The sequence below is a fragment of the Heloderma suspectum genome, chromosome 5 (genome assembly GCF_057233095.1).
Source record: "Heloderma suspectum isolate Gila_16-S chromosome 5, 16-S_ref, whole genome shotgun sequence".
In the NCBI taxonomy this organism is placed as follows: domain Eukaryota; kingdom Metazoa; phylum Chordata; class Lepidosauria; order Squamata; family Helodermatidae; genus Heloderma; species Heloderma suspectum.
The window spans coordinates 43,983,986-44,004,827 of record NC_139462.1 but is presented as its reverse complement, the minus strand read 5'-3'; positions in this window follow the sequence as shown (position 1 = coordinate 44,004,827).

Sequence of the window (20,842 nt, the reverse complement as noted above, 5' to 3'; positions counted from 1 at the left end):
TGGCGTTTGCATGAGCAGCATGTCTGTTGTAATTTGTTTGTGCCTATCTCCAAGAAAACACAGGGATGCAGAGTTAGGATGCCATGAAGAAAATCCTGAACAGTGTCAAAGTCACCGATAGGAATGCCATTCTTAATGTTTCTCATACCATTAGTGCATTCTCCATGGGTTGTGCCATATAATACCAAGACTTAGAAAACCTCTTTTGTTCAGAATTTTAGACTGGCTATATCTGACTAGAGGATCTTTTTATCCACAAAGATGGTTTTCCTGTAAGCAGAGTTTTGACCAGTAACATTTAATGGGAATGTAAAAATTGTGCTCCTGAATCAGGCCAAAGACCCATCTCAGGGTCAGATGACACTTTATGTATGTAAGATGATTTATTGCATTGAATATGTTTGTGTTTTTTTCCAAAGCAAAAAAAAAAAAAGAAGCAAAAAAGAAGCAAGGGCAAGTAGGGATAACCCACATTGGGACTATAGCAGATGGGAAGGGGAATTTAACACTTTCTCCACTCTCTAATCCTAGGAAATATAGCTGATATACTGCTTGCTATTTGAATAGGTGCCAATGGGAATTTTCTTACCAATACAGGGTGGAGGGCAAAGTTTATCACGATCACAGTCCTGGTCAGGATGGGGCCCTACACTTGCTATTTTTGTTTAAAAAACAACAACACAGTCATGTTAAATGCAGTAATACATTTAACTTTGCCCTCAGTATTAATAGATGTATTAAGTATTGAATTAACTAGTGCTGTGCTGAACATTTTCACTCTTCCATTTTCAGCATTTTATGTGGGGGTGGAACATAGCAACATAGGAAGCTGCCTTATACTGAGTCAGACCATCAGCCCATCTAGCCCAGTATTGTTGACACTGACTGGCAGCGGCTCTCCAGGGTTTCAGGCAGGATTTTTTCCTCGTCCTACCTGGAGAGGTCGGGGATCGAACCTGAGACCTTCTGCATGCAAAGCAGGTGCTCTGTCACACTGAGCTATGGCCCCTCCCATGGGGGGGGACAAAAAAACTCTGGACAAAGAGCCGGGAGTGGTGAGAATTTTGGAGAATTTTCTCTTGGGGAGGGGGACAGGGTTTCCAGGGTTTACCTTTTTAAATGTAGGCAATTCTTGAAGGATCTTCTCTCTAGTTTTTATTTAAAACAAGCACCCCCTGCACTTGCAGGAGCCCAGGACTCTTCTCCAGCCTGGCAGTTATTTCTGAAATTTGAGGAAACCATGTGACCTTGTCCTCTCCAATAAGCATTCAGGAAGAACTCCCGGCTGGACAAGAGTCCTGGGCTCCTGCAAGTGCAGGGGGTGTTTATTTTAAATAAAAACTAGGGAGAAGATCCTTCAAGAATAGTCTGCACTTAAAAAAGGAATGTGGAAACCCTGTCCCCCTCCCCAAGGAGAAAATTCTCTGAAATGTCCCCCTCCCTGCAAAAGAGGCAGAAAAAACAATGCCTCTTTCACAGGGAGAGAAAAAGTTCCCAAAAATAGGGGGCCAGGTTCGGAAAAGCACTAGAATTAATTGACCATAGCATCAGTCAAGTGTCACAAATAACATTACATGAGTAATTGCAGGGATCTCATGCTGACTTCACTTGTAAAGATACCAGTGCAAAACTTTAGGGCTAGGAGCCAGGTGTACTGGCTGAGGGGAAGCATATGTTTTCCCACTGCTTATGATGTTGTGATTTTGTTAACATGAAAAGAGGTACTGGAAACTGCAAGAGAAAACAAATATTCAAAGATTGTGTCATATTTTAGAGAGTTTATCATTAATATTATTTTGGATAATGGACACCTCAATATATGTAAAACATGATGGAATGAAGAAGCACAGCAGCCATTAAGCATTCTGCTGAAAGCGTTGAAGCAAATTGTGAAAACTTTGTTGCAAAAGAGCTTTCCTTAGCATTCACTTAATTTGAACATCTGAGTAAGACGTCCCTCTGCATAATTCGCCTCTCAAATTCTGTAAAGTTGATCCAGTAACATCACTGGAAAATCATTTATACTGACTATACAATATACTTCTCAAACACCAAAGCTATTCAGTTCTCCACAAAGTTGTAAAGATCACTCACTTTTAAAAATTCATTTATACTTCGTATGAAAATAGATGCAGATATGGATCTTCACTTCTTTCTTTTTTTTTTTGCCTTAGCAAAAGTAGGTTTTAAAAATCAGCTCAAAAAGTGAAGATATTTTAAAGTGCCATATGAAGAAGAAAAAAAACACATTAATGGGTCCAGTGCACATTTCATTATAAAAACGTGCCATAAGCAGTTTACACTCCTAAAATATAAAACAGGAGATGGTTTATATCACCAAGTTCTTTATAGCTGGAGGCGCAAAAGGAGGCTTAATACCTGTGTAAAGTCTTAATGCCATTAAAACTTAAACTTTTAGCACTTTGGCTGGAAAGCTATCCAAGAAGAGATATTAATGCCTATAACACACACTGTTTTAATTTGCACACGAGTATGTAATTGTTAACAAAATTGCATGCAGCATCTGGAAGAGCCAAAGGGCTGTGCTATAACCTAACATCTGGTGATACATAAACATATTTGATTCTTTTCCGCCCCTGAACAGGGATAATAAAATATTTATGTCATCATTGAGCCTATATTTAAATAAGAACAATAATTTACAGTTATGGTAACAGATTTGTGCCTACCATATGCCCCGTGGTAATTTGACAGAAATATGGATTTACCACCAGGAACAGCCTTCTTCTGGCTCCCATTTTGAACACTAAAGCATGAAACCCATGCATGGGAAAGCTAAATGCCTTTTCTCATACAACGTATAACACATCTGAAGGAGGAAAATGAATGGCATTAAATCTCTAAGCTGAAACCCCAAGCAGCGAGAGACTTCTAAAATAATTTCTGTGCACAACAGTGGGCTTTGGAATGTAAAGTGGCTATTTAAGTTACAAAATGAATAACAGACAATGGAATTAACTTGTGCTCTTTCTCTGTTGTCCCCATGATGCTCTTGTAACACATGCTGCCAGTGATTAGGATAAGTGTCCGCTTCTCTGGTTTTAGCTTTGTCCTTCAAAGTTCCAACAAAAGGCCTTCAAGAAAAGCTGCTGATTCACTCCAATTATCCCGGGGGGATGGAGGATGGACGTTGCGATGTCGGTTGAAGAGGGAAGTATTTGTGAAGGCACCCTTTAGTTTTACTAAAACTAAATTTTAGTTTTAGAATCCTTCTCCTCTTGTGCATAGTTTGGAAACTAGTTTCTGCTGGCACAACATCATTTGTACTAACAGAATGACAGTTCGATACTGCCCAATGTGTGCAAAGAGTTAATCTCCCACAGTAAAACTAAAGGGTGCCTTCACAAATACTTCCCTCTTTTGTTTGTGCAAAAACATTGCACATTTGTGCAAATGCAGTTGCACAAGTGGTGATGCAACAACTGGTTGAACATAACTTTTGTGCAAGCCATTGTGCAACCAGTTACTTGTGCAACAGAAAGATTCAGCGGAGCTCTACTAGCACTATTTGAGTTTGTGAAATGACACCATTGGATACTGCCAATTAGGGTTGGCAGAGAATTTCTCCCCGAAACTTCGGGGGGCCAAGCGCTAGGGATGGCAGAGAATTTCTCCCCGAAACTTCAGGGGGCCGAGCGCCAACGTGTTCGGCCCCCCGAACAAGTTCAGGGAGAAATCCTCCGCACCCCCCCACCCCCCGCACCCCCCCCCGGGACGGGACTTACCTTCACTGAATGTCCCTCCCGGTGGCTGGTCCGGCCGGAGGTTTGGCGGGTGTTCGAGTGAGGCGGGAGCGGCAGCTGGTCTTTCGACCGGCTGCCGCCGCCGCCATTGCAATGAAAGAAAAAAAAAAACGCCCCCTGATAGGCTACGTGACGATTCACGTAGCCTATCACGGCTAGATTTGCAAAGTCAGCCGTGATAGGCTACGTCAATCGTCACGTAGCCTATCATGGGTGACTTAAAAAAAAAAAAGAGTGTACAGATAATGGCGGCCCCCATAGGGAGCTGCCATTCCCCTTCCTTATTTGGTCGCCGTAGTCTACGTAAACATTTACGTAGACTACAGCGACTAAATAAGGAACGCGAATGGCGGCTCCCTATGGGGGCCGCCATTCGCGTATGCGCTTTTTTTTTTTTTTTAAGTCACCCGTGATAGGCTACGTGACGATTCACATAGCCTATCACGGCTGACTTTGCAGATCTAGCTGTGATAGGCTACGTGAATCATCACGTAGCCTATCAGGGGGCGTTTTTTTTTTTTTTTTTACTTCCGCGTTCGCGGCCGGGCGAGGCGAGGCGCCTCCTCCCCGGCCTGAATTTCGGCCAGGCGAGGCGGGAAGCCTCCCCCCCGGCCTGAATTTCGGCCGGGCGAGGCGGGAAGCCTCCCCCCCCGGCCTGAACTTCGCAGGGGGAGCAGCGAAGCACCTCCCCCCCACCGCGAATGGCCTTCAATGACAGGTAAGTGACTTTCGTCCACCCCTACCGAGCGCCAATGTGTTCGGCCCCCCGAACAAGTTTCGGGGAGAAATTCTCCACACACCCCCGCACCCCGCACCCCCCACGGGACGGGACTTACCTTTGGCGAATGTCCCTCCCGGAGGCGGGTCCGGCCGGCGGTTCATCGGGTCTTTGTCCGGGGCGGGAGCAGCAGCCGGTCTTTTGACTGGCTGCCGCCGCCGCCATTCCAATCAAAGAAGAAAAAAAAACGCCCCCGTGATAGGCTACGTGACGATTAACGTAGCCTATCACAGCTGACTTTGCAGATCTAGCCATGATAGGCTACGTTAATCGTCATGTAGCCTATCATGGGGGCGTTGTTTTTTTTTTAACTTTTTAGTTCACGGTCGGGCAAGGCGAGGCGCCTCCTCCCTGGCCTGAATTTCGGCCGGGTGAGGCGGGAAGCCTCCCCCCCGGCCTGAATTTCGGCCGGGCGAGGCGGGAAGCCTCCCCCCCGGCCTGAACTTCGTGGGGGGAGCAGCGAAGCGCCTCCCCCCCACCGCGAAAAGCTTCAAGGACAGGTAAGTGACTTTCGTCCATCCCTACTGCCAATTGGTTTGTGTACTACATACACATATGGAGTAACTGATTGGGTTCATGTCACCCCCACTCCAGTCATCTTTGCTGGTACTGAGTGGAAACACCTGATAAGAAGCCTTCTCACCGCCGCAGGATGTTATCTCTTAGCCACTGGACAGCTTCAGGCCTCTAAGAGAGATCAAAGCTGCTCCATTGTGGGGCAGCAGGCCGCTCCAGCAGTGGTGTCCACAAAGGGGTTGACATCAAAGGGGTTGTGCCCCTTTGCTTTGCCCCTTCAGGGTGCCACAAGGGCAGGGGTGCCCCTCACTTTCTCTTTCTTTGGTTGCTTCTTATCTCTCTGTTTGTTTGTTTGTTTGTTTAGTTTAACATCTGTTGTGTGTGGAGTAGGGATGCTGGAGAAATTTGAGATGGACTAAAATGAGCTCAGATTTCCAAGAATCTGACCAGTGGAATCCGCTGCAGAGCAACCCCCTAAGGTTGCACGGAGTCCGTGGACTTTTGGATGATTTTTTGTTACCTTCCCGAAATTTACGTATATAAATTCATAGGAAAATACATACATTTCTGCTGAGGAAACACTGAATGGAATGGGGGACAATATGCTAAATGTTATGTACTAAAGTAAATTATGTAAACACACATAAGTACTATGCAATTATTTGCGTATTTTTCTGTACAAAAAAATGCATCCATCTGTGGGCAGATGATGGAACAAAGTGCACCTGACAATCTGCAAAACACAGATGGAGCAGATTTTACACAGTCCATACATCCCTAGCATGGAGGCGGTTCCCTGGGTGAGCACAGGGGTCTCCTGATGATCTACAGCAATAGCCCATCATGATGAGAGACAGGGATTAGGGGGTTTGTGTGCTAGAACTGCTTCTTCTACATAAGATGAGGGCCTGTGGTGGCTAGAAGTGGGTTTGCCTCTGGGTGAGAGACAGAGGGGAGAAGTGTTTGTAGCTCTCCAGGTGAGAGACAGAGTGTGTATGAGTAGCTCTGACTGGCTGGGCAGTAGTTTATTTTATGCTGCTGGTGGGTTGGCAAGTCCTTTATATGTCCAGTGGCTGGTTATTATTATCACAAACTATCATCTGTGATTGTGTTAGGTTGGCTGTGGCTGATCGATTGGATGGATGCACTATGTGAGTTTTGAATGGTTTATTTATTTATTTATTTATTTATTTCATTTCTATACCACCCAATAGCCGAAGCTCTCTGGGCGGTTTACAAAAATTAAAACCAAACAGTACACAATAAAACAATATAATATATATATAACATTAAAACCACAGGATAACAATACAACCACAATAAAACCTAGCAGCAGTGCAGGAATTTGAAATACAGATTTAAAATAGCAAAGCTAAAAGTCTAGAAAGCTAAAATGCTAAAATGCCTGGAGCTCATTATGGAGCTCACTATGGAGCTCATTCCACAGCCAGGGTGCCACAGAAGAAAACGCCCTCCTCCTAGTAGCCACCCACCTCACTTTCCTTGGCAGGTGCTCACGGAGAAGGGCCACAGAGGATTATCTTAAGGTCCAGGAAGACACATATGGGAGGAGGCGATCCTTCAGATAACCTGACCCCAAGCCATTAAGGGCTTTAAATGTTAATACAAGCACTTTGAATCGGGCCTGGAAATGGACTGGCAGCCAGTGCAGCCGAAAAAGTACTGGCATAATATGAGCTCACTGGCCAGTCCCTGTTAACAATCTTGCTGTCCTATTTTGGACCAGCTGAAGTTTCTGGACCGTTTTCAAAGGCAGCCCCACGTATAACGCATTGCAGTAATCCAGATGAGAAGTTATCAGAGCATGGATAACTGTAGCTAGGCTATCTCTGTCCAGATAAGGGCACAGTTGGTATACCAGCCTAAGCTGATAAAAAGTGCTCCATGCCACTGAGTTCACCTGTGCCTCAAGTGACAGTTCTGGGTCCAAGAGCACCCCCAAACTATGAACATGATCCAAGTGCAACCCCCTCCAGAACAGGTTGAATATCACCTAGCCGGGCAGACAAACCACCCACTAACAGTACCTGCATACTGTCTGGATTGAATTTCAGTTTATTGGCCCTCATCCAGTCCATTACTGTGCCCAGGCACTGAATCAGAACAGCCACTGCCTCACCTGGGTTTGATGAGAAAGAGAGGTAGAGCTGGGTGTCATCCGTATATTGATGGCATCTCAGCCCACACCTCCAGATAACCTCCCCGAGTGGTTTCATGTAGATGTTAAACAGCATGGGGGATAAAACAGAGCCCTGTGGAACCCCATAGCACAATTGCCATGGCACAGAGCAATAATCCCCCAGCACCACCTTCTGGAATCGGCCATCCAAGTAGGAGCAGAACCACTGCAGTGCAGTGCCTCCAACTCCCAACCCAGACAACCTATCCAGAAGGATACCATGGTCAATGGTATCGAAAGCCGATGAGAGGTCCAGGAGAATCAACAGGGTCGCACTCCCCCTGTCTCTCTCCCTGCAGAGGTCATCCCACAGGGCGACCAGTGCAGTTTCCATTCCAAAACCAGGCCTGAAGCCCAAGGGTATGTTTGAGTTGTGAGTGGGTGGTGAGAGTGTGAGGTAAGTCATATCATGGCAAGGATGTTCTTAGAAAATATAGGGATCCATGGAGATGGTACCTCTATCCCATGACTTGAGGCAGAAGGAGATATGGCAGGAGGAGGGGGTTGGGACATCAGAGTAGAATGGTTCACAGATGTTTATATACTGTCCCCCTTCTATCCCCTCCTCTAGCTCCCATGTACCTGGTAGCTCATCCACTGTGTCCTCCTGGCTTGTGGTGCTGCTATTTAACACCAGGTCGGTCCGCAATAAGATTGCAGTCATTCACAATCTAATCATGGATGAGAAGGCTGATTTGGTGTGTATTACTCAGACTTTGGTGGGTGAGCTGGATGGGGTTCACCTGACTTAACCCTGCCCACTTTGGTACTTGGTGCAGTATCAACAGAGGCAGGAGGGTCATGGGGGTTGGAGGGGAGTCATCGTGGTTCATAGAACTTCCATCTCTGTCACCAGGAAACCACTCCACCTTGGAGCAGGCCTTGAGGGGTTACACCTGGTGTTGGGCCATAGAGACTGATTGACCACCCTGCTGCCCAGCAGTCTCCCTGTCCCAGCTGGAGGAGGTGGTGTCAAGTGCGGTGTTGGAGAACCCAGACTGACTTCAACTTCCATGCTGAGGCTGTCTCTGGAGCTCCAGTTCGGGACTTCATGGCCTCCATGACAACCGTGGGGTTGTCTCAGTTTGTCTTCGGCCCAACACATGAAGCAGGGAATACCCTTAATTTGATTTTTGCTCCAAGTGGTGAGATGGATAATCTGAAAATAGGAGGGTGTGTGTGTAGGGATGTCAGAGAATTCTGCCACGGATCTTGGTGAGGCCGAATGCCAGTGCATTCAGGCCCCCGAAATCCATGGTGGAACAAAGCCCCCCACCCCCCCCACAAAAGGCACACGAAATGGAGCACTTACCTGCTGCTGTTCGTGCTGCTTTGCGAATGGCAGCCACGTCTGCGGCCGCCATTTGCTTCTTCATTATTCCCGTGATAGACTACATAAATAATTACATAGCCTATCACGGCTAATGCATGGATGCCATTTGCATCCCTGCAGAGGCCCTGATAGGCTACATAAGAATTTACGTAGCCTATCATGGCAAAAAAAGAGAAAAAAAAGCGGACGCAAATGGCGGCGGCTACGGCGGCCGCCATTTGCGTTCCTTTTTTTTTTTTTTGCCACGATAGCCTACATAAATATTTACATAGGCTAAAATGGCAAAAAAAAAGGGAACACAAATGGCGGCCGCCATAGCTGCCACCATTTGTGTCTGCTGTTTTTTTCTTTTCTTTTTTCCGTGATAGGCTATGTAAATATTTACATAGCCTATCACGGCAAAATACAGGGACACAAATGGTGGTGGCTATGGCAGCCGCCATTTGCGTCCCTGCAGGCTGCCCAGTGGCCGGATGTTCGGCTGCGGGCGGCCCTGGCCAGCGGCTCTGCAGAATCTCTGTGCAGCAGAGCTGGCCGGACAGAATTTCGGGGGGAGGGATGCAGCCCCTCCCCCCCACTGCAAATGTCACCCTTTGAAAAGGTAAGTGACTTTCGTACATCCCTAGGTGTGTGTCCAAATAACCCCATTGTCATGGCCAGACCATTTCCTGGGGAAATTTGAACTTATGGCATTACTACCTTCCTGCAGGGGTGGGGGACCCATTCGGATGGTCTGCCCCAGGAGATTGATGGAATATGATGGCTTTCTGAATGCCCTTGGGGATTTTCCAGTGGAGAAAGCTGGTGATCCAGCTAAGGCCCTACCTAGCCTCACTGTGGAACAGGGAAATGCAAGGGGCCATTGACTTGATTGCACTGGAGTGCCCTCTCCTGCACTATGGAGCCTGCTCTGCTCCCTGGTATACTGGGTAGCTATGGTCAATGAAACGGTCTGGACATCAGCTAAAGCTAGGGATGTTAGAGAATTCCGCCACAGATCCCGGGGGGGGGCAAATTCCAGTGAATTCACCCCCCCGGAATCCATGGCGGAACGGAGCAACCCGCCCCACCACCCTGCGAAAGCCCCGCGAAACGGAGCCTACCTGGCTGCGGCTCCAGCTGCGGCTTTGGCTCCAGTGGCGGCGGCTCCGGCTGCTGCCGGGCTGCTGTGGACTCAAATGGCATCCTGAGTAGGGGACGCCATTTGTGTCCCTATGGTAGCCCGTGATAGGCTACATAAATATTTACGTAGCCTATCACGGCTAAAGCAGAGATGCAAATGCCATTTGCGTTCCCGTTTTAGCCGTCATAGGCTATGTAAATATTTACGTAGCCTATCACGGAGAAAACGGGAATGCAAATGGCATAGGGGATGCCATTTGCATTCCTGCTTTAGCTGTGATAGGCTACGTAAATATTTACGTAGTCTATCACGGAGAAAATGGGAATGCAAATGGCATAGGGGATGCCATTTGTGTTCCTGCTTCAGCTGTGATAGGCTACGTAAATATTTACGTAGCCTACCACGGCTAAAGCAGAGATGCAAATGCCATTTGCGTTCCTGTTTTAGCCATCATAGGCTACGTAAACATTTACGTAGCCTATCACGGAGAAAACGGGAATGCAAATGGCATAGGGGATGCCATTTGCATTCCTGCTTTAGCTGTGATAGGCTACGTAAATATTTACTTAGCCTATCAAGGGCTACCATAGGGACGTAAATGGCATCCCTTACTCAGGACGCCATTTGTGTCCGCAGCAGCCCGGCAGCAGCTGGAGGCCCCGCTGCAGGTTGGCCCGGCTGGGGGCTCTGTGGACTGGCTGTGGAGCGGAGCCAGCCGGGCAGGATTCTGGGGGGGAGGAACGGATTGCCCCCCCTGTTGAGGATTTGGGGGGGAGGGATGGAGTGCCTCACCCCCCACCGTGGATGTCCCTGGACGAAACCAGGTAAGTGTTTCGTACATCCCTCGCTAAAGCACAAATGGTGCAAGTCTCAAAGCAAAGATAACTAAGTACACTCTAAAGCATATAATCGTACCTATTGTGTGGCAGTGTGGGCAGAAAAGAAGGCTTATTTTGCTGCCTCCATTGCATCCTGAAGTAGCCGTCCAGTGGAACTCTTTTGGGTTATCTGAGGGGCGTTAACACCCTCCCCAGCAAATGGGGCCCTAGTCCCCTCAAGGGCCCACTGTGACCTTTTTGCATTGCACTTTGAAGACAAAATCACTTGTCTCCACAGCACACTTGATGCCATTGTTAGCACAGTTTCAGTCAAGGTGTCTGATGCCACCACCTGCCTGATTTTATGGGAGCAGTTTCAGTTGCTGTGGCCTGCTAACATGGACAAGGTCCTTGCAGCAATGCAACCAACCATATGCCGTCTCGATCTTTGCCTCTCCTGGCTAATAAAAGCTAGCCGAAGGGGTGTGACTGGGTGGGTCCAGAGAGCGGTGAATGCTTCTGTACAGGAAGGGGTGGTCCCTGCTGTCCTTCAGGAGGTAGTAGTGTGACTACTCCTGAAGAAACCCACTCTGGACCTAATGGTATTAGGCAACTACTGCCCGGTTGCAAATACCCCTTTCTTAGGGAAGGTACTGGAGAGGGTCATGGAGGAACAACTGCAGGCCCTCTCGGAGGACACTGATTATCTGTAGCCATTCCAATCTGGGTTTCATTCTGGTTATGGGACTGAATCAGCCTTGGTCACCCTGATGGATGACCTCTATCAAGAGAAGGACAGGTGGAGTGTAACCCTGTTAATTCTGCTCGATCTCTCATCAGCTTTTGATACCATTGACCACGGTATCCTCCTGGATCAATTCCATGGGATGGGTATGAGAGGCACTGTGTTACAGTGCTTTCAGTCCTACCTGAGGGGCCAATTTCAGAAAGTAACATTGGGTGACCATTCCTTGGCACCTTGCCAATTCACCTATTTTCCCCAATGCTGTTTAACATCTGTATGAAGCCGCTGTGAGTGGTCATTAGGGGATTTGGAGCCAAGTGCATTCAGTATGCACATGAAACACAGCTCTATCTCCCTGGGACATCTGAATCAGGAGAGGCTGTGCAAGTCCTGGTTCAGTGCCTGAACTCAGTAATGGGCTGGATGAGGGTCAATAAACTGAAATTGAATCCTTGAAAGATGGAAGCCCTGTGGGTGAGTGGTTCCTGAGTCCAGGGGACAGGCTATTTGTCTGTTCTGGATGGGGTTGCACTCCCTCTGAAAAATCAAGTCCATAGTTTGGGGGTAGGGATGTCGGAGAATTTCTCCACGAATCTCGGGGAGGCCGAATGCCAACACATTCGGCCCCCCGAAATTGGCGGTGAAATTGTCCGTCCCCCCCCCCGGGATGGGATTTACCTCCCTCGAATGTCCCTCTCGGCGGTGGGTCCCGGTGGCATTTCGGCGGCATTTCGGCGGGGGCGGGGGCAGCAGCCAGTCTTCTGACCAGCTGCCGCCGCTGCCATTACAAAGTCAATTTTTTTAAAAAAAACACACACCCGTGATAGGCTATGTAACGATTTACGTAGCCTATCACGGCTAGTTTTCCAAAGTCAGCCGTGATAGGCTACATAAATCGTTACATAGCCTATCATGGGTGACTTTGGAAAAAAAAAAAGCGCATACGCAAATGGCGGTGCCCATCGGCGCCACCATTTGCGTTCCTTATTTGGGCTTTCCTGACTTTGGAAATCTAGCTGTGATAGGCTACGTAAATCGTTACATAGCCTATCACGGGTGGGTTTTTTTTTAATTCACTTTTTTATTTCGCGGCCGGGGAGACGGGGCGCTTCTCCCCGGCCTGAATTTCAGCCGGGTGAGGCGGGGCGGGGCGCCTCCCCCCCGGCCTGAACTTTGGGGGGAGAACCGAAGCGCCTCTCCCCCACCGTGAAGCAAGCTGCGGGACCAGGTAAGTGACTTTCGTACATCCCTACTCATAGATCCATCACTCTTGCTGGAGGCCCAACTGGTTATGGCAGCTTGGAGTAGGGATGGCGGAGAATTTCTCCCCGAAACGTCGGGGGGCCGAGCACCAACGTGTTCGGCCCCCTGAACAAGTTTCGGGGAGAAATTCTCCACACACACCCGCCCCCTGCACCCCTCCGGGATGGGACTTACCTTTGCCGAATGTCCCTCCCGGCGGTTTTGTGGGTGTTCGTGCGGGGTGGGAACGGTAGCCGGTCTTTTGACCGGCTGCCGCCGCTGCCATTCCAAGAAAAAAAAAAACGCCCCCGTGATAGGCTACGTGACGATTAACGTAGCCTATCACGGCTAGATTTGCAAAGTCAGCCATGATAGGCTACGTAAATCGTCACGTAGCCTATCACGGGTGACTTTAAAAAAAAAAAAAGCACGTACAGCTAATGGAGGCCCCCATAGGGAGCCACCATTCCCGTTCCTTATTTGGTCACTGTAGTCTACGTAAAGATTTGCGTAGACTACAACGACCAAATAAGGAACGTGAATGGCGGCTCCCTATGGGGGCCACCATTAGCGTATGCGCTTTTTTTTTTTAAAGTCACCCGTGATAGGCTACGTGACGATTAACGTAGCCTATCACGGCTGACTTTGCAGATCTAGCTGTGATAGGCTACGTTAATCGTCACGTAGCCTATCACGGGGGCGTTTTTTTTTTAAAAAAAAACACTTTGGAGTTCGCGGCCGGGCGAGGCAGGAAGCCTCCTCCCCAGCCTGAATTTCGGCCGGGCGAGGTGGGAAGCCTCCCCCCCGGCCTGAACTTCGCGGGGGGAGCAGCGAAGCGCCTCCCCCCACCGCGAACAAGCTTCGACGACAGGTAAGTGACTTTCGTCCACCCCTAGCTTGGAGTGCCTTTTACCAGCTTTGCCTGGTTTGCCAACTATGGCCTCTCCTGAACAGGGATAGTTTGGGTTGGGCACAGTGGGACAGGCGCTAGTAACCTCAAGGATGGATTACTGCAATGTGTTCTGTGGGGCTGCCCTTAAGGCTTAATACAGCAGCTTGGCTGTTCAGCATGCCACTCCTTTGCTGAGGGAACTGCATTGGCTGCCCTTTCACTACCAGCCCAGCTTTAAGGTTTTGGTACTAGTGAACAAAGCCCTAAACAACTTGGGACCAGGATACCTGAGAGAGCACCTTCTCCTTTACCAACCTGCCTGGTCACTGGAGTCATCAGAGGGTATGCTTCTGGTGGTTCGACATGGACCTCTGGCCCAAGTCGGAGTGGGAGTCCACCAGGAGAAGAGCCTTCAGTGTGGGGGCCCCCTTTCTTTGGAACTCCCTGCCCCTAGAAGTCAGGAAGGTACCAATTCTGCATTGCTTCTGGCGTCTCCTGAAAACAGCTCTATTCCAGGAAGTGTTCCTTAACTGATCAGCCATGGTTTTCATTGGCATTCAGATTTTAAAAAGAATAATTTTAATATGGTGTTTTAATCTTTCAATCTTTTTACTGTTTTACCTTTTATGTTCATTGCTCTGGAATCTGTTTTTTGATATGGAGAGTCAGTGGTTGTAAAATAAATAAATACATACATTTGTTGTTCAGTTGTTAAGTTCTGTCCGACTCTTCATGACCCCATGGACCAGGGCACGCCAGACCTTCCTGTCCTAAATACATACATACATACATACATACATACATATATACATACATACATACATACAGTGCAAACTGGATAAAATCTTGATAACCACCCCCCACGCCCCGCCATTGAAACAAATTTCTCATACAACCCTCACCAGCCTTGTTTTCACTTCTACCAGCTGCCTTACTACCACCACCTCCTCTCTTTCCCAGAACAGGGGGGTCGTATCCTACCAGGGATCCATTCCTTCATGAGGCTTATTAATGGTCCAGGCTGGCTGGTTGATGCTTTCTTAATGGGAGCAATTGGGTAATCTCTCTGGGTCTCTTGAATGAAGGAGCCGTTGGAGCATGGGGAAGATCATGAACTAGTCTGCCCTCTCTAACTAAGGGGAATGAATGGTCAGGTGCACTTATGAGGAGAAAAAGCCTTATGGGTGCAGATATCTTTGGGGATTTAATGTGCGGTGGCATGTCTGCTTCCTTGTAGGAATGCGTATGCCACTTGTCTCGCTGTATGCTGTGCTTGTATGTTTGTAAATAAAGCAGAGAAATGTCATAAGTTTACCATGTTCTCTCCTCCAAAGGAAGCTGTTTAGGGCTTTAAAGGTAGTAACCAGCACATTATCAGCTCCATTCATCAAGGATTCTCTAGTGTGCATACTGCCTTTATTTTTGTCTTCTAGTAAAAAAGGAAAATCTGTGGGAAAATTGTGCATTATCACTCCAGTCATTATTTAGGAAAGGAGAAGGAATGTTCTAAATCATAATGGAAATACCTCCTGCCAGTGTATGACTGGAAATTTGCTCCATTTTTGCTGCACTCTTAGCGAAAATAGCTAGGAACTAGGGATGTACGAACGTCACTTACCTTTTCGAAGGGTGACATTCGCGGTGGGGGGGAGGCACTCCTTCCCTCCCCCCGAAATTCTGGCCGGGGGGGGAGGCGCTCCATCCCTCCCCTCCGAAATTCTGGCCAGGGGGGAGGCGCTTCGTCCCTCCCCCCCAAAATTCTGGCGGGGTGGAGGCGCTCCGTCCCTCCCCCCCCGAATCCTGGCCGGCCGGCTCCACAAATGGCGGTGGCTGTAGCCGCCGCCGTTTCCGTCCCTGCAGTCAGCCGTGATAGGCTACGTAAATGTTTACGTAGCCTAGCATGGCTGCTTTAAAAGAAAAAAAATGTGCATACACAAATGGCGGTGCCCAAGTGCGCCACCATTTGCGTTTCTTATTTTGGCACGTCTTAGTCTACGTAAACATTTACGTAGACTAAGACGGCGAAAATAAGGGGAATGATAATAGCGTAGCGTCTACACTATTTGCGTTCCCCTTATTTTCGCCGTCTTAGTCTACGTAAATGTTTACGTAGACTAAGATGTACCAAAATAAGGAACGCAAATGGCGGCGCCCATGGGCGCCACCATTTGCATATGCGCGTTTTTTTTTTTCCTTTTAAATCAGCCTTGATAGGCTACGTAAATCTTTACGTAGCCTATCACGTTTTTTTGTTTTGGGGTTTTTTTTACTGGAAATGGCGGCGGCGGCAGCCGGTCGGAAGACCGGCCGCCGCAGCCACCCCTGCTGAACCACCGCCAAACCGCCGCCGGAGCCACCGCTGCCAGGAAGATTTGCCAAAGGTAAGTCCCGTCCCGGGGGGGGCGGGGGGGCAGACTGTTCCGCCACCGATTTCAGGGGGCCGAATGCGCTGGCATTCGGCCTCCCCAGGATTCATGGAGAAATTCTCTGACATCCCTAGGGAACCTGCTTTAGGAAAAGTCAAGCCTTCATAAGGTGAAATTGTGTGAATGCTTTAAAATGCATATTTTTCAAGCATATTAGACCCAACCTTCTTTTAAAAAGGAGAAGAAAACCCTGTTATAGACATAGGGCAAAAAACAACCTCACACAGTTATATCTTTTTTTAGAAATTAATTAGTGTGTGTTACGTGTGTATGTGTGTTTAAAACATGTTTCGGATGTTGACCTAAACTGCTTGACTGCTTTGTGATTCTGCTTTTTCTGATCTTTCAGGATGACTTCTATGACATTTCAAAGTTTAAGAAAGACTCTTTTATAAATCCTTGCCACCTTTTAAAAAAAATCTAAGGAGGTGATTTTCCATGGCCTTGACAAAAGAAGCTTCCAGTCAATGCAATGTTGTTGACAGGACTGGCCCTACCATTAGGCTGAGGCAGCTGCCTCAGGCAGCAAATTTTGGGTGTCATGAAAGTGCAGCAAATTGTAAGTTATTTAGAGAGCAGTCCTATGGACACTAGACACTGTCTAGAGGGCTGTAGGATATGCTCATTTCCAGGAACTGATCTCAGAGCCCGCACTCCAAGGTTGGTTCCTGGAAAACTGACCTCCCCCTTGTCCTCACGGCCTCTGAGGCAGTGCAGAGAAGCCCCGTCCTCTGTGCTTGCAAGAGGAGCACGGAGCAACTGAAAAGGGGTGGGGCTGGGGGCGTTCCAGGGCAGGGAGAGCAGAGGTGCACATACAACACATCCAAAGTGTTGTATGGCAGCTTCCTCTCCTGGTTGCTCCCCCACCCCCACTAGACAGCTGAAAATGGCCGTCTAGCGAAAAATAGCAAGGCAGGAGAAGCACGGAGGAAATGATCCCCCCCCCCGTGCCTCTCCTGCTTCGATTTGGATAGGAGGTCACCTCCGAACTTGGAGGCGACCGCCTATCCAAAGCAGGGCAGTAGAAGCATGGAGGGGATCATGCCCTCTGCGCTTCTCCTGCCCTGTTTTTTTGGCTAGACAGCTGATTGCAGCTGTCTAGCCGCAGGAACATGGAGCAGGGAAAAAGGCTGCTGTACAACACATTGGATGTGTCGTACACGCAGCTACGCTCTCCCCACCCTGGAACGCCTCCCAGAATGCCCTTTTTCAGCTACTCTGCACTTCTCTTGCGAGTGTGGAAGATGGGGCTGTTCCGCGCTGCCTCAGAGGCAGTGCAGAAGTGGGGAGAGGTCGGTTCTCCGGGAACCAACCTTGGAGCTTGGGCTCTGAGGTCGTTTCTTGGAAAACCAGATATCCTATGGCTATCTTGCCACTGTCTAGCAGCCATAGAATTGCTCCCTTAATGTGTTATTATCGTATTTTACTTCCAGGCATAGAGAGAGGTGCCTGTGGGATTTTCTGCCAAGATACCTGGCTTTGGGTACTATGCACCTTGAATTGGATTGGGGGAGTGGTGCTCCTGCGCAGACAACAACATACCTTGGGCTGGTCCTAAATAATGGCTGATAATAACAGTTTCTGAGTGGTCTCCATGTCAGTCTGTTGCAGCAGAAACAACAAAGAGTCTTGTGGCACCTTAAAGATGAATAAATTCATTCTGACATAAGCTTTGGTAGACACCATCCACTTCATCAGATGCATAGTAACTATGTTGATAGTAACTAATTGTGTGGTTCAAGGGGAGAGGCTAAATTTCAATTCCCTCCCCCCACTGGCCCCCTACCCACCACACAGCTGATTATGAGATGACCAAATATCTGACAAGGTTACGTACATACAGCTCTGGCTGCAATTTAGGCCTGTGTGTATGAACTTGCCATTCTCTGCACTTTGATGCAAACTGGGAAGTTTTTCTTTCCTGGAATTGTCAATGATCTTCTCAGACTTTATGTCATAAGCTGATACCACCCTAATTTAAACGTTGACTTCCTATTACTAAATCTACATCAGAAGATTAAAAACTTTCCACTATAGATTTTTTAAATAGAAAGTGACAGTTTAATTTGGCAGAGCTGTGCTGAAAGGGTACTTAACCTAGCAGGGAATGCTATCGTCAGCAACCTTCAGAACAGCTAAAAAGGAAAACAGAACATGAATAATTAACACATAAAGTTGGGGTTTCAAAAGAGATTTTACATATGTATTTAGCATATTTATTGTAGAAACAATGATTACAAATGGATTTTAAATATGTTTACTTCAGAGACTCCCTGCCTGCCTGCAATGCTGCTCCAAGTCCCAGAGGTATATTTTCTTAATAGTAGAAGTGATTCTCAAAGCCTTCAACAGCAGCTGCAAAGGAAAGAGCAGGTGAAGGAAATATAGCAGCAGCCCCAGAGGAAGGAGCCCTGAAGCAAGAAATGATGCAGCTTTCTTCATTTCCTTTGTTCTGACTCACCCTGTGAAAAATGCTTCCACTACCATCTGGTTTGGAAGTCACTATAGAGAAACAGTTTTGCATCTGGACAGCACTTGCAGATTCATTGATGCAGATATCATGATTAGTGATGGGTTGTAGATGATGTCATTTTCAAATAAGAGCTATTCACGTGTTATAAAATGGGGGAGGTAGCTCACCGTGGGAGCCGGGAATGGGGCCATGCCAAGTAGCACCATCCACCAATGTGGCACACGTTACATAGCCCCCCCCACATCTGTGCATACAGCGCCATAATGCGAAGACCTCCATGTGTAGATCCCCGATAGCTTGTATTATTACATATGCAACGTTTTGAATGTGCAAATAGCTATTTACAGTACAATCCTATACATGTCTACCCAAAGGTGTGTCCCATTAAGTTCAATAGAATTTACTGCCAGGTAGTTGAGCATAGGACTGGAGCCTTAGTTTTTCTAGATTCTAAAGCCATAATGGTGACTACGATATAGCTTCATGAAATATCTCAGACTATAGCTAATTGAGCAGAAGCTAATTCTATATTACTATAATTCTCCTCTGCTTTAGTTCAACACCATTCTCCTCTGCCTTAGTTCAACACCAAACCCTCATGTTGGTAGAGTGCTTCTTTCACCTTTCCATAATTAAGAAGGTATGCTGCATATTCCTCCTTAAATATTCTGTGAAATGCAATTTATTTGTTACATTTATATCCTGCCTTTTTTCCAAGGAGCAGAAGGCAGTATACATGGTTCTTCCCTCTAGTGTATCTTCACAACAACCCTGTGAGGTAGGTAACACTGAGAGACTGGCCCAAAGTCACCCAATTAGCTTCATGGCAGAGTGGGAACTAGAACCCAGGTCTCCCCAGTCCTAGTCTAACCACTACACCACACTGCCTCTTTATGAGCAATAGAGATGCATATTGTATATCAAGGATGCCAAGCTAATACTGTGTTGAAAATTCCTGCCACATATTTGGGACTGTTTTGCTTCAATTTGATGGAAAAGAACATGCTTTCAGGTTTGTTTGTTTTCAAATAATAGGAAAAAATGGTGAGCTTTTCATGAGTAGGATGGGGGATTCTTGCACTTACCTGAGTTACAAGGTGGCCGAGGGGTGTGTATGTGTGACTGTCCTGTCTTTCATTGTGTAATCATCTCTTTGGCACTCTGCAGTCTTCCCAGGTGCCTGTGCTTCATAGAATAGAATCATAGAATAGTAGGGTTGGAAGGGGCCTACAAGGCCATCAATTGTTCCTACTTCAATTAAGCTCAGGGGAAGACATTATGAGGAAACTCCTTCCATGGGGCTTTTCATTTTAGCTAAGGAAGCATGAGTATTTGGGGAGGCTGCAAAGTAATGAAAAAAAATGTAATAAAAATGAAACACACACACACACAGCACCATTGGCCACCTCTCAATGATAAGGTAAGCTATTTGAAGCTCTTCCTTGAAAAAGAAATTCAAAAGACATTCTAAAGAATCCTGAGAATGAGGCAGAAAAACAGAAGCCACTTTTGTGGGGGAAGGAAACTTTCAGGATGGGGGAGGTCTGATTTTGGCACAGCACTACACCAAGCACAGTATTTCAAGAAGATATCCTTCATGATGTCAGAGCAGTGAACCTTTACTTAGGCTGTGAAACAGCACTGTGTGCTCCTGAAGTAATGTGAGCATTTCTTAGCATTGTTAAAGACCGATTCTTTATTGTGACCCAATCCACCACTTATCTGACTTCAGTGAAAGGAAAGGTTTAAGGCTACAGTGTTCTTTGAGTTGGGATAATTAAATAGACAAGTTTAGTTGTTCTTTCCCTGAAATGTCACAGTGATTTCTCATTATTTTAAGAACCTTAGTTTTGTTTTGTTTTTTAAGTCATGGGCCACACATTACTTTCAGTGAGGCATTTGGGGCCTCTCATACATCTTGGTTTCTTATGTGGTAATTTAAGCAACCGAATAAGAAAGAAAACTAGGACTAGTTTTCAGGGGTTAAAACAGATACATCATATCTGGGCCTTGATCTTGAGGGGACTTTTAAATACTTAATTGTCATTAAGCTGAAAAGACATAAATTACTATTATTTTAAAGCAAAAGTTTTGGTGTGTGTATATTTAAAAAAAAACTATTATGAACAAAACCATTACTGGGAGAACTGTGTCTGCAATTGTGCCCATATATAGAGGTGTCCATCATGGAAAGAAATAGGCCCGATGGATTTCCATGAACTCCCCTGGCTCAGCTTGCCTTTGCAAAACAAGCTGGGGGTTGGATCCCAAAATCCGGGGACTTTTTTTTCCTTCTTCTGTAAATGCAATGTGCTACAAATTACAGCTGTAATCTGTGGAGCGTAGCATTTACAGAAGCGCTCACACACACACACACACACAAAGTTCCCACCATGCAACACTCCCTCTCTCCCTGCCGGCAGGAAGAGAGGGCGGGTTGTGTAGCGGTGGCAGCAGAGTTGCCATGGCACCACAGCAGCAAGAGGGTGGGAGGGTACCAGTGTTGGGACCAGCAGGGAGAGAGGGAGAGTT